At 38.0% G+C, this 13,825-nt stretch overlaps 1 protein-coding gene across 1 annotated transcript in view; it reads left to right on the top strand.

The window, feature by feature from the left end:
- The first annotated feature begins 729 nt into the window (after positions 1-729).
- Positions 730-13,825, top strand: part of LINGO2 (leucine rich repeat and Ig domain containing 2) — a 740,823-nt gene continuing 727,727 nt past the window's right edge. The window contains exon 1 of the mRNA XM_006767047.2: positions 730-808. The gene's annotated coding sequence lies outside the window, so the exon portion shown is untranslated. The remainder of the gene's footprint in view (positions 809-13,825) is intronic.

The raw sequence follows: 13,825 nt of genomic DNA on the forward strand, positions 1-13,825 counted from the left end.
TATGAACTCATCCATAGCTCCAGATGTTTTGCATTGTGAACTGTGTCAAGATAACAAAGTGGTGAGCAAATATAGATTGCTGACCCACCATCTGAGGCAGGCAGGGGAGGGAATTAGGGAGGACCGCCCATCTAAATTATGTGAAAAGCTGCCCAAAATAAAAACGCTCATCTATCATGGAATTGTATGCTAGTTAACAATGCGATGCTTTGTACGTATCCTGTGGCAGCTCCATATAAAAAACATTAAACAAATTTTTTTCTAAAAATTATTTTCCCCTTGCCTGCATTCTGGTAAAACTGATTATTCAGCTTTGTGAACTAAATAACATTATACAACAGATTCATTGGCAGCCACGTGTAAGCTTTAAGCACAAGCATATTTTAAAAGTAGTACAGTCAAGTATTTATTGCTTTGAGAAAAGATTTGGGTTTTCCTGTTCTTGCTTTGTCTGTCCTGTATGATCTTAAGTGAAATTAATTTTATTTTTCTTTCATGATAGATACGGACTATTCAGATGCAAAATATTTAATATCTTTTTAATATAAAACTTTATTGTATTTGTCTTTTTAAATGTAATATTCCTAAGTCCTCATTGGATACATCTTCTATCAGCTAGCTCAAAGTCACTTCATATGAAAATGGGAAATAAAAAATTCATTTTCTAGCTACCTATCGAGAGAACATGGAAACATTTTGTTTTGTTTTGTTTTGTTTTTGCAGAGCAAGTTGAAAAATTCCAACCTTGGCCCTAGGCTATTTCATCAAACGCAATCTTAAGTAAAAGCTTGCTTTTCACTTTTCAAAGGTAAGATTGTCCCTGTGCTCATGCTCTGGCTTTCCTAAATGAATTGAAAATGATTTGTATGCAGCTCCCTCATTTTTCTCAACTTCTTACATGTCATCAGGGTCTAGTCCAACTCAATGGCACTTTGGAGAGACTTAAATTTGGAAAATGACCTAATAGTGTTGACTTCTTCATAGTGGGAGGCATGTGCATTAAAGAAGAGATGACAGCAAGCCATACAATATTTCCTCTTGTTCTTTATGAATTATGAAGGCCTTGCTCAAATCTCACCTAGATTAGCAAGAGGAAATCCTTACCTAAATGTGAAAGATAAAAGTAAAATAAATATTGACTAGTTAAAAAGAGAGGGAGAAAATAAATTAACCTAACACAGGAACTGCTTGCTTAAGTAGGAATAAAAAGTGTGGAGTCACGGTCAACCATTCAGTAATGGATAATTTCTGAAGCAATTAATCTTTCTATGGAGAATGCCTCTGTGCCACAATCAATCATATCAGAAAGCCCCACACGGACAGCAGACTATGGAGAAGAGTCCTCACAGTGCCCATCAAACCTTGGCATTCGTGATTGCTCTAATGTAGCAAGAAGCCAGAAGGAACCGTGAGATGTGCTGTCAGAAAGAGATAAATCAGGGTTTTAAACTAAAATAAAACAGGTTTAATACCTTGAATGTATGAACTATCCTGTATGTGGAAGTCACTTGTTTTGTCAGCTTATCAGAGTGACCAGTTACGAATGAGACTTAATGCAAGCAACTCAGCTCCTGATGGATCACAAATTTCTAACAAACTCCGAGGCCATCATGAGATTTTCTCTGTTCTGGTCTCTGTCCTAGACCAAAAAAGTCACTGTGTGCCATATACCCTACATGCGCCTGCCCACCTCTTTTCCTAAAATAGGCACCCTTTGTGACTTCCTCACACGGAAATCGTGAAATAAAAATATATCTTTCCGGAGAATTTATGGGTAAAAGCTAGCTCACTGCCACACAATTTAGGCTGAAGTAAACTTTGTTTTCCCACATCTGGTCCTGTGTCATCTCATCCCCCTTGTTGTGCCCCGAGCTCTTGCTGCATCTCTCCGCAGCTCACAAAATGCGGTAGAAATCTTAGTTCCTGTGAGTGGAGACTTGTCACCCTGCCTACCCCTCTTCAGTTTCTGCAAGATACCTGATTCTTGGCTGAGCATGAAACTATCATCAGTGGGGAAAAAATATTTACCCATGCCTCCCTTTCTTTTCCCATGATGACTACTTTCATTCAGTCCCAATTACTCAGCTCGTATAATTCAGCACATATTTATTGAGTAACTTCCACATGGCAAATTGACAGAAAAGAGATGAGCATCTGTGTCACAAGGGTCTCTAAACTCCTCTATCCTGGCATGAAACTCACTATGTCATTATTGTTTGTTTACTTGATTGACACTCTTCTTCCATTCACAGTAACCTCTGTGAGGCCAGGACAGTGTCTCCTTTCTCATTGTTGCATTTCCTGAGCCTAAATGGTATCTGGAACATATTGGCCCTTAATAATTTTTGTGAATGAATAGAGGAAGGGGGGGGTGATGGAAGGAAAGAGTCTCAGCAGGCTCACCTGTTTTAAATGTCTCCTTATGAATTTTTTAAAATTCATTTTTATTGATTTCAGAGAGGAAGGGAGAAGAAGAGAGATAGAAATGTCAATGATGAGAGCAAGTCATTGATTGGCTGTCTCATTCACGCCCTACACTGGGATTGAGCCCACCATCCGGGGTATGTGCCCTTGACCGGGAATCGAACTTGGACCTCCTGGTTCCTAGGTCAACACTCAATCGCTGAGCCACACCAGACGGGCTGAAATTTTTTTTCTGTTGAGATGTAAATACTCTATGGAAGCATCATAGGTTCTGATTAATTTAGTAACATTTGAATATTGAACTTAAATAATTATCTCTTCAGCCTTTTTAAAATTGCCATTTATTATTTAGTTTATTCAATAATCCTATAGGCAAAGCAGGACTATTAAGTAATTATTTCTACTATTTCAAAATAAGATCAATTAATTTAATTAAAATGTCTCCACAATAAATTCTGTGCTAATTTGATATGTGACTAGCATGTAAAGTGTAATAGGAGGAAGGAAAAGGAGAAATCATGACAATATTTTTTCTGCCTTCTTTCTTCTTTCATTTGGTGGACACTTAAATATTCTCCAAAAGAAGAACCACTAAAGTTCACCTCTTCCCCCCAAAAGCCGAGGACTCATTCATGTGTTGGATTTTCAATTATAACAAAATAAAGTCCGTAAACTGACCTCATCCAAGTCCCCAAACCATGGTTATCATCAGGTTGTTAATTAACAAGCTGACTCTGTTTGATGGATGCGTTAAGCACACACTCCTAGTGCTTTCTGAGCTAGGTGCTGGTGATGTGGGATTGTTTATTCTTGCCCTCGAGCATCTCAAATAGCTTTCTGGATTTTGAAGGAAAATAGAAGGTACATGATAATTCAATCTTTTTCCCTTTTGTTTATTAAAGATATCACTAAAAGTCTCTAATGGCCTAACCAAGTAGGTTTTTTAAAAGTTCTTTCCAAAAATATATGAAATATTAGAAAATATCATAAAATTTTACAATTGCCATACCTTTGCATAGATAATATTATGGGAAGTACTAATTGTTTTTGTCATGAAAATTCCTCAAAATTATTTGCATAGTTCCTAGCCTAACTCAATAATGTGATTGTTCTTGTCAGGCAGGACTCATACTCATTGATCATTACATTTATGATATTTGAGACCACATTGTCCAGCTACCTAATTTAACGTGCAGGGTGTTTGGGGCCAAAAGAAGTCTATACCCTTCTACATGGCACTTGTACTTGTAACATCAGTGACCAAAGACCTATACTCTTTTGTTTAAATGTATTTTTATTTTATTTTTATTAATTGAACTTATTGGGATGACATTGATTCACAAACCATACAGGTTTCAAGTGTATAACTCAAAAAAACATCTGTGCACTGCATTGTGAGCCAATCACCCCAAGCGAAGTCTCTATCTCCATTCACCCCTCCATTCCCTCTGGCTATCACACATTGTTGCATGTGTCTATGTGTTATGTATATATGTGTTTGTTTGTTTGTTTGTTTGTTTGTTTGTTTTGGCTAATCCCTTCACATTCTTTCATCCAGTCCCTCCTCCCTTCTCCCATCTGACAGCTGTCAGTCTCTTCCATGTATCCATGCCTCTGTTTCTATTTTGTTCCTCACTTTATTTTGTTCATTAGATTCCACATATAAGTAAGGACCTATACCCTTGACTGCCAAACCATGCCGGTGTTTAAAGAGGCCAGTGTTCCATTTAGTAGCTGGCTGTCCATGCATTTAAAGTTAATCTACAACCTAACTGCAGATGTTTCCACACTCTTTGGGGCTAGGAAACCTGGCACAGGGAGCAGTTGGACTCACAAAGGAAAATGGTTGCTGTTTAAAGGGACTATCTCAGTAATCTGCTTCCTCAAAGTCAATGCTAGGGAGCAACAGCAGAAAGCCATTAGAAAATGGGTGACTTTTCCCAGCTCCAAACACAAGAAGTCTCCTGGGCTATCAAACAGAAAATCCGTAAGTAGGCCCAGCAGTCAGTGACTACCAAGCAAAGCTTCTCTTGTACGGCACAGCTCATCACTCTGCCTGGTCACCAATGGCCACTTTGATGGTGGCGTCACCAGCAGCAGTGTCTGTACATACATCACCCGTCAATCTTCTCCCCCCACCCTCACCTGACTCCACCCAATTCACTTGTTTATTCCCAGATATACTGAAAAGATTTGACACTTGCTCCGGTGTGGTCTTTGAAATGCAAAACAAATAAACAGCAAAGGTTAAGGCTCGATAACTTCATTTAAAATCAACGTGCACAGCTGTTATAAACAGGGGAAACATTCATTTTCCTTCTTATTAACTTGATTTGAATACCAGTCATTTTGTTGATTATTTTCCAATTTGAAGTTTGAATTTGCAGTGCTTTGTGTTGTGATTTGGATATTCCTAAAAACTGAGTTTGCTTTGGTTCCTTATCACAGCATATTGGACTGTAGACAAGCTCTGTTCTGCTCTGTGGATTTAGCAGAATGCAGCCCTTCTGTCTGTAATCTGGTTTTAGTGACCTCTAGTGCCAGGAAAGTTTAATTGCTCTGTGTTATTTTCATTTGTGTAGATTGTCTTTTAAAACACACATATCAATATATCACGTATAAAACAAAAGAATATATCAATCTCATTTTTCTATGTGTGTGTGTGTAAATATAGTAAGTATAGACATATGTATGCAAGGGAATCCTAATTTTTGCTCTACTAACAAGCATGAGATTTTTGTTGAGTAGACCTTGGCATTGGTTAGGACAGAAAATACAAAATGCATGTTTTATTCATGAGGAACTCATATTTTTTATGTTTATACTTAGAGAACCATTTTCTGGGTGAGCTATTCAAACTCATTCCACTATAGTTTACATATGTGTGTTATGTTGGACTGAAAATATTTATGAGAAAACAAGTTTGCCCTGCTATATTCACATATCTATTATAAAAAATAAAAAATAGAAATATCAAACTCTCAGATGCTGAAAAATGTTTTAAGTATTGGCTTTTCAGAAAGTAAGAACCTATCAGTATTTATATCTACCTATAGATACAGTTATACACTAATTATTTATATTACCTTAAAAATGGAAAGTGATATTTTTGTCCACACACATAAAATGTTTTACCTATTAACTAGTTTAAACCCACTTATATTTACAAAAGTAATCATTACTTGGTTATTACATTATTTAATAATACTCACAGTAAACTGAGTTGCTTTTAAATTATCCAGTCTTGCGCCCATATGTAGTCTGAGTCCCACAAGATTCTTGATGACTGCAAATTATCCACATTTAACAGTTGTTTGTTTAATTCTTTATATTTGACGCACTCCCCATTGAACTGTCCTCTGTGTACTTCTCTCCACAATCTAACTTTTGTACTTCAAGTATTTGTCATGGTTCTCATTAAGAATGAAATATCATCTTACTATTTGACCAAATAGTGAAAATCAAAAATATTGTGCAAACAGATATCATGAGTAATAGGTAAACCTAAAAGCTTGAAAATGCAGGCTTCTAGCAGTATGACTTGGAAAGATTTATTCAGTATGCAGCTTAGTATTAAGTAGGGAAACATTGCAATTTCAACACATTAGTAGAAAAATCTTTATTATCATCATCACCATCACCACACTGATCATTCTTTTCCTATATAAACAGTGTATAATATCCCCTCACCCTCTATAAAAAGCTCTTCTCCAAGCACGGTACCTATGTATATGTCAACTTTATTGCCTTATACTTATGTCCAACACAACTGAACATTCCACTTCTATTTGATTATTTTCTTTTGTGTGTGATATTTCCTCATTACTCTCAAGATAACATAGTATGGAAGGAGTTTAAAGTCAAAAGATTTGAATCCCAATTCATTTAGGTGGCATGCCACTGTGGGTGAATTGGATTAAGATGCTCTGAGTTCACCTTATAGATGGATGGTCGTACCATCTTAACTAGTGGAGCTCCAGAATCCCCTCTTGACTATTTATCTCCGTGAGATGCAATTTTGAAGTTCACATTTTGTGTGAAGTATTATTTGGTAGGGTGTGCCCAGCATGCTTCTACCTTGCTTACAGTAAAGCCTTCCACTCCTAGGCAAGATAATATAGAGTACTGAAGTCCAAAAAGAGTTAAAGAAAATGCAAGGCCTGGGAGAAATAGGGTATGCTTTCAGCTCCAATGGGCAATTTTCAAGGGCCATTTAGTAATATCAATAACTGCCTAGAGCATGGCTTCCCATTCATTTTCTGAAGAATTGCTAAGCTGGGGTCTTATTTTACTGCTTATTCATGTGTGCTCAGAAGTAGCCAAAAGTGATGCTACATACATGCAACTGGTCCTCAGTGATCGCTGAGATGGCTGGTTTTCAAAAGGGCTGCAACTAATAGGGAAGAAGCCAGAGGGAAGAATGACAAAGAAGCTGCTCAAGCAGTGCCTACAAAGGCTTTTTTTTTTTTTTTAGTACATTATCTGAGACCAGGTTCTGATTGGATTTTGCAGAATGAGGAGCTGGATTTTATAAATTACTCAAAGGAGACAAAAGCAAGGTTGCTCACTCATAATAATCAACCTTACAAGGCAAGACATATAAACCACTACCAGTTTATTGATTTACAAATCAGTTATAGTAATTTCTTATTTGTTATCCAAAGCACCTTCTTCCTCATATCAAGACATTTGAGAAAATAAAATGTTATTTCATTTACATTTGTGTTTGCATTTACCCATGTATTTATTGAGTGTCTGCAGAGCATTGTGGTGGGTAAAAATTGCACTGGTTAAAAGGTAGCTATACTCCTTGCCTTTTGATAGCATTCAGTTCTTTCATAAATATAGATAAGTAAATATATTATGACAACAAAAAGTGAAAATGCTGTGATATGTATATAAATGAAAGGTTTTGCCAAACTATTCATGGGTTCTAAAGAGATTTATTCCTAGATATATCCTAGAGAGATTTCTAAATTACAAAGATCAAATCTAACAGTAGTGATCATAATAAAGCGTTGTAATTGGTAACCTTTACTAAATGCATGCTACTAACTACTTTACACACATCATAGCATTGAACTTATTGCACTTCACAACCTTCTGGTATCTGATACTGTCATTATTCAACTGGTCTCACCTTAAAAAGAATCACTGCCTGAAAATTACTTCTCCTTTGATCTGCACATTAAAAGTTCTCCCTCTATTCCAGCAGTTAGCGTATATAAGTCTGCAGAAATATCTAACGAATAAACATCAGTTCATTAAAAGATCAAGAATTAAAAACAATGAGAATAAATAAAAAACAGAACAATTATGTTTTTGGTAGAAATGACCTGCATTAAAAGAAATGCTACTAAAAACTCTTTAACTTTATCTGTTCGCATTTAATATTACACGTAGGATATCAGATACTGGTCTATCTCTCCTCTTTCTGTGACTGAGATCCTCCCCCTATGCTCTTCTCTTGTGTTGTATTTTTTGTTTTTGTTTATTTGTTTTGGTGAGTATAGGTAAAGTGTAGATCAAAAGTATGAGGTTTAGTATCAATGGAAGGTTATTTAGTGCTCCACTAAATAAAAAGCTACTTACAAATTGTGGGAACCGTGAAATTTTACTTAATCTCTCTAATTCTTACTTTTCTCATCAATAAAATGGGAATAATGACAGTATCAGATACCAGAAGGTTGTGAAGTTCAATAAGTACTATATGACCAATGACCAGAAACCTATTCATTATCTTAAAACTAACAAATAATGAGAGAACATTATTCTCCCCTTCACATATTCCCATAACTCTGGGCAGCCAAAGAAAGGGTACCTCTTTGTAAGGAAAATGTGTTTTTATAATTGTGTTTCAGTTAATACATTAAAGTAAAGCGATACAATTCTAATACCACTACTTTGCACTTCTGGTGAATAAATGGATCTGCGATGAGCATTGATGACTCACATCACAGGAGAGAGAATTAGGTACTATGTGCCGCCTGGTGACAAAACAGGAGTTCGTCTACAATCTTGTCAAAGGAGATAAGCCTGAGTCTGATCAAAGAGGAAATGGAGTGGGCATAAGAACGTGTTAAAGAGTTTGTACTAGTTAGTTTTCTAGACTGGGAAACTCAGTAAGCTAAGTGGCCTTTACTCTTCAACAGAAACCTGTAAGAAAAAGGAAGAGATGGGGGATTAAGCTGTAGATTAAAAGAACCCTAAAAGACATATACAGTTTCTTTAAGTGGAAAAGACTAAACTATAGAGTTTAAAATGCATTCTTGGGTGATAAAAACCACAAAGAAATTCGAGGAAGTGATCACTATAAAAATTAGCACAGTGGTTATTTTTAAAGAGAAGGCGGAGAGGCTGACCTGTATTGTACTTAGTAAACGGAATAAACAGCGAAGTAGATAATATCCTTAAAGATGGAGACATTGACCTGTTGGCAGTTACACACCAGGTGAAATTTGGGATTAAAACTTAGCACTTTACTTTCCCCAAACCCCTCTCTTCCTTCCTTCTTTCCTTCTTGTTGTACTTCTCTCTTTTTCCCCTTTCTTTCTTTTTTTTTTTTTTGTAGTTTAGCTATTTTTACAAATGCATCTAAAATCATAATAGTTGCCTGTCTCAGGGTATAGTTGTAAATAGGGCAATTTTAAAAGGAAATATATACTAATGGCTGTTTAAAAGTTACGTACATTTGTGTCTACCCCAGTTTAGGAAAGCTAATTCTGTTTAGTTTTGCAAGTTCTCATGCTGGATTTTAGATAGCAAGAAAGCCACTGATTGACATATGGGGAAAGATAATTTTAAAAATCTTCTCCCAACTCAGAAATTCTCTCCACAAAGGCAGAGAGCAGAGAAAGAAAAGAGGTGCTATTGAGCAAGCATTAAACCAGAATGTGAGGAACATCGCAGGCAGTCCTCTAAGAGATTGCAAAGACCCAAAGGAATCATACCCTTTTATTTTTTTTTCTTTATGACAAGTATCAATAATCAGTAAAACAAATTTCCCTGCTATTTTTACTACCCATTTTCAAAACTGTTCAGGCTACTATTTTTAAATTGAATTTATTGGGGTGATATTAGTTAATAAAATTATGTAGGTTTTAGGTATAAAATTCCATAATACATCGCCTGTATATTGAATTGTGTGTTTACCACCCAAAGTCAAATCACCATTTATCTCACCTGTGCCCTCTTCTACCTCCACACAGCCACCTTTCCCTCTGGCAATCACCATGCTGTTGTCTATATTTATGAGGGGTTTTGTGTTTGTTTCTGCTTAATCCTCTCACCTTACCTTTTTGGATAACCAAGCAGATAACAAACCATTGCATAGGTGTTTTCAAGATAATAACTAGTCCTCCACTAGGAGACTTGACAGCCCAATTTGTCACACACAATTCATCCTAACTTTACTGAGTGATAGCGTGACCATGTGTGTCAGCTTATTGGCTTTATCTATAAGGAGGAGCAATCCCCACACCTATGAAAGGAGGTACTTTTACAACTGAGAGTAAGGAACCCACCAAATTTAAGCTTCCCCTCCCACAGAAACTGGGATAGAGAGGTGCTTTTCTCCTTAATGTTTAAGCTTCAAAAAATGGCTCTCAGGTCTGTGAGGAAAATATTCCTAGGTTTTAAAACTGACAAATGACCTATCTAGTTTTCAAAATGATTTATAGACACTTCAAAATACTTATAACTAGAAAATGTTATAAGGTAAATGCTCAAAGAAAAAGAAAGGGGGGGGGAGCTCTTATTTTCAACAGGAAGAATTAAGCCCATTATTTTTAATTTGTATTTCTCCTTATTCATGTAAGAGTATCACTGTAAGGGGTTATTTTACCTAAGGGTATCACAGAAAAATACCATTTTTTATTTGACCAGATTGAGCCATGATAATGTTTTCTTCTTTCGACTGTCGGTAATGAAATATATATAATTCTGAGAGATGGTTCTTTCCTATGTGCCTGTAATTAGCATATATATATTCTTCCCCCTCCCTGCCCCCCACATGAACCTACCCTTTTTCCTCTTAAACTTTAAACTCATCAAGGGCAAGGACAATGTTGACTTTTCTTTTGTATCCCCTCAAGGCATCTAGCACAGTCTTTTTATGCTCAGTGGGTGCTCAATAACTGTTATAGGTATTGGGCACAGGGCTACTGCTGTAAATAGATAATTTGGCTTGAGAAATGTCTAAAACTTATTTCTCCTGTCATTTTCTTATTCCTCTATAGAATTTATTGGTTTTTCAAAGACTGTGTAAAGTTTAGCTACATAAAATACAAATTTTAATAAGCATTTAGGGAGAAAAAAAATCAACTTAAGTTTTGTTTTATTTTTATTGAGTTTTTTAATTGAAAATCTTGCTTCCCTTTCTTCGACTGAGGAAAGATACCTGTTAATAACTCCTAGTGATGGTTGATATCTGGGATGACTTGGGTAGGCCAAACGATTTCAATAATTTGTTGAACAAATTCAGGGTAGAGTAGCTATTTAGGAGCCTCCCCTTATTCATAGGATGAGTATTATACTTACTAATTATAGGTTTCTAAGGCAATCCCTTTTAAGTAACTATTATTTAAACATTTGCTTTGCTAAAAGACATATTCTCTTCTGATATAACTTATATTCAGTCTCTGTATCATAAATCCAATTATTTCTTCCAGAAACAAAAATATTTCTGTTGGAATTTTCTTACTGATCAAGAACATTTAGTACTGTTGAGGGCAGCTTGTACTGTTTTATAACCTAGAACAAGAGAAATTCTAAATAAATGTCTCGAATTTGTCAGTGCAAGTTGTAGACGCTAGTCTTTATTAGACAGGATAGTAGTTCTTAAAGCAAGATCCGACCCTAAGTTGTATCCCTTTCCCTTTGTTCTGTTATGTTTTTGGAGAATGCAGATTATAGAAGAAACAGTGTTGCGCTCCACTGGGGGACCCAGGCAGGGACAACAGGAAACAAACAGGACTCTTATCTCAGTGTTGCTTGAGCCTCCAGACTCTGGACTGCTGTCACTCGTTCACCTTGCCTGGCTGTCCAGTAACCCTCAAATATTTTATGAACAATATTCCCTTTAGGGATCTACCCTGGAGCCCTGCTTATCTTCCACCTTCTGCTCTTATCTGCTTTCTATAAAATAAAATTACAGAGGACAGTTTTACTATATTCAAAATGGATTCTCTTTTTTCCATCTTCCTTGACATAGCATCCAAGGAGCAGCTGGGAGCAGAAAGATTCAAATAAGCAATCAATCACAATCACAGTCAGGGAGTCTCTCCCCAAGTAGTGGATGTTTTGTTGACATATTATCAGAGCCCTTCACACTTGACTGCTAGGCCATGAAAACAATTACTGGGTCACTAACAGAAACTGGGGGGGAGAGGGGGAAGGTCCCTAAATATTGCTAGAGCTGAAGCATCCTGAAAAAGAAAATGTGGTTCAATGGGACTCACGGACATCACACAATGCTCTGCAAAGGCCACATATCTGAGGGGAGAGAAAGAAAATATTTCTTAGATTTGAGGTCAGTCATAATTTTGGGTGATTAGTAATATCCATTGATATATAGATCTAGTGAGGAAGCATTATTGCATAAATACAAGTTAAGGATGCCATCTATCCTTGGTGTTCTTATTTTCTGGGTTGGTATATAAACATAGCATTAAGTCATTGGAAAACAGAGGCTCAGGGAAAGGGTGATTTGCCATTTGCAGATGCACTCTATAATTTCCTGAAACCATGCAGATGGTGAGGAGTGAATAGCAGAGGAAAATGCATGGAGCCAGGATATTAAGAAGAGAATATGCATTGCTTAAAATTTCCCCATAATGTTGCTCAGAGGGTGGATGACAGTTGTGAACCAAAATGGGTAAGGTCAGATTTCACAGTGCCATATTATCCTAATATATAAAAGCTTAGGGTTGTAACGACCCATCATGACCGAAGGCTGACCAACCTGGAAGTCCTTTAGTCCCGCTGCAGCCTGGCGACCCAGCACTGACTGCCCAGGGGGCTCAGACCCAGAGAGAGAGGCAGGGTGTGATCTGCAGCCTCAGTGGCAGCTGTTGATCAGTACTTGCCTCTCTCTTTCTCTACTTTTTCTTTTCAGGCTTCACCAGCAGCTGGGCCTTTCTTTCTCTCCTGGCCTCTACAGGGGCGGCTGTTCAGCCCTGCCTCTCTGATTAGGCCAGAGATAGGCCCAGAGATGCTGACTGGCATAGAAATCGACCAATCAGAACCAAATTGGCCATCAGAGGAGGGCAGTTGGGGGCCAGATCAGGCCAGCAGGAGAGGGCCAGTGGGGACAAGATCAGGCCGGCAGGGGAGGGCAGTTAGGGGTGATCAGGCAGGCTGGCAGAGACAGTTAGGGGCAACCAGGCTGGCAGGGGAGGGAAGTTAGGGGTGATCAGGCTGGTAGGCAGAGGCAGGAATCAGGCAGGCAGGCAAGTGAGCAGTTAGGTGCCAGTGGTCCCAGATTGTGAGAGAAATGTCCAATTGCCGGTTGGACATTGGCAGGGATCGGGCCTAAACCGGCAGTCAGACATCCCCTAAGGGCTCCCCAGTTAGAGAGGGTGCAGGCTGAGCTGAGAGAACGCCCCCTCCGTTCACAAATTTCATGCACCGGGCCTCTAGTATTGTTAATAATGGTCTTTACGAGGGATATTTATAAACCAAGACCAGTAAGGAGAAGTATGTATACCCACGTTCTCTCATCCTTTCATGGGAACCATCAGGACCTAGATGGCTTTGCTTGAGCCACAGTGGGTTTACCCTCTGGAGAAAGCAAAGTACCTTTGTGGCCCTTCTGCTTATAGAGCAAGCATGAGAGTTATCTTATTTGGGGCTCAGGGCAAAAAGACAACCTAGATGCCAGAAAGCTTGGGTATGGGTGCCAGATGATATCAAAGTTGCCTAGGAGAGCCCATTCATACAGAGCTTGGAGCTCTTAGAAGATTGTAGCCTCTTCTGCTTTAAGAAGGTCAGCACTGCCCTAGTGGGTTTGGCTCAGTGGATAGAGCATTGGCCTGCAGACTGAAGGATCCTGAGTTCGACTCTGGTCAGGGGCACATGCCCGGGTTGCAGGCTCAAACCTCATTAGGGCGCATGCAAGAGGCAGCCTACCAAATGATACTCTCATGGTTGATGTTTCTATCTTCTTTCCCGCTCTGAAATCAATTTTAAAAAAAGGTTGGATTTCCACCTTTAAAGAAAAAAAATTGGTCAGCACTGTTTAGGGGAAGTTGAGTTCATTTGCATCCCACCCCTGGGCTAGAGGGCCTAGCCAGCTGCTGCTCTAGCAAAGCAGTGTCACCTCTATCTGGATAGCAGCATCAAAATGGGCTTAACGAAGAGCAGTCTCATGGAGAAGAGGGGCTTTCATTAATAAGATGGACAA

This window comes from Myotis davidii, unplaced genomic scaffold (genome assembly GCF_000327345.1).
Source record: "Myotis davidii unplaced genomic scaffold, ASM32734v1 scaffold1359, whole genome shotgun sequence".
Lineage (NCBI taxonomy): Eukaryota > Metazoa > Chordata > Mammalia > Chiroptera > Vespertilionidae > Myotis > Myotis davidii.